Genomic DNA, 1,288 nt, shown 5'->3' with positions numbered 1-1,288 from the left:
CCCAAAAAAAAAAAAAAAAAAAAAAAAAAAGATGTGTCAGCTTGAGCTTAAGAATTTCAGTATCTTTGTTCAAAGAAGGCAATGGGAAGTTTTTTAGTTTTGAGGGTTTGCTGTTGGTACTGTTTTCATAAAGGAAACAGAACGGAAGGAATTAGAACACAGGACAGAAAGCAGGATTATTTCCTCCTGGATGGCCTTCGTCTCTAGCAAAGACATACTGACACCTCCTCCAGCCACCCAGACCTGAGAGACTCAGGTGCTGGCAGCACTTTCTAGAAACTGCCAAGAATCTAGGAAGTGGGGTGGCATGGTGCAGCCTGGTGTAGTGCTGGCCGAGGAGCCCCCAGGGACCCCCGTGCCGGTTCTTTGGCCTGGGTGGCTAGGCCAGTGGGAGCAGCTCTGTCTGTCCCTGCCAAGTCTGAACTCCTACAGGGGTCACTGGGGAGAAACCTCCCAAACTAGGACATCTACCCTGAGCTGCCTTCCTGGCCATGCCTCAGGGCCCAGCCACGACCTGGCACCACCAGGGCAGTCAGGCACATTGGGGAAATGTCACTCAGCCCACTGGCCAGTCACCCCTTAAAACCTACCACAGCTTCCTCAAGACGAAGTGCCTTTGAGGCCCTGCTGCCTCCCCACCTTGGCCTCAGCCCGCCTCTGGGCTTCCTTCGATTCTGAGGCAAGCTCTTCTCCCACTCAGAGCCTGAACCTGTGCATTTCTTCTGCCTAAAAACTCCTGACCCCAACACCCTCCAGACGAGGTCAGAGGCCAGCCTCTGCTCTTGTGGTGCCACGTGCCTCCCCTTTAGAGCCCGCATCCTGTGTAGCCACCTCTCACCTCCCTCCGTGTTGGTCACCTCCCTCCATGCCCCAAGTCCCTTCCCCCAGGATGGCTCACAGGAGGCTCCACCAGAAGCTGGCAGGACTGACTCAGCCACTGTTCTCCTGGAACTGCCCTATGGCTCTGTCAGGTGGTAGGGGTGGTGACAAATCCAGCCTGGAAGGGCGGGGGAGGTTCTGTCTGGGGACAGGTCTTCTCACAGGAATCGGCCATGCTATTTGGGACCCTGAGAGGGCTTTGTGGCCTGTCCCCAGCTCCATGCCACACCCTGTTAGCAAACAAAGCAGGGGTGAAGCTAGAACCCCCAGGATCTGGGGTGGATTAAGGCAGAGCCCATGTCCATTCTCCTTTCCCAGGAACGACCCTAGAACCAGGGTTTGTGGGGTGAGAGGGTCCTGAATTGAGGAAACCTGGATTGGCCGTGATTAAGTTCCCACTATCAGCAGG

Source organism: Lipotes vexillifer, unplaced genomic scaffold (assembly GCF_000442215.2).
Source record: "Lipotes vexillifer unplaced genomic scaffold, Lipotes_vexillifer_v1.1 scaffold75, whole genome shotgun sequence".
Classification (NCBI taxonomy): Eukaryota; Metazoa; Chordata; class Mammalia; order Artiodactyla; family Lipotidae; genus Lipotes; species Lipotes vexillifer.
This window is presented reverse-complemented; position numbering follows the sequence as displayed.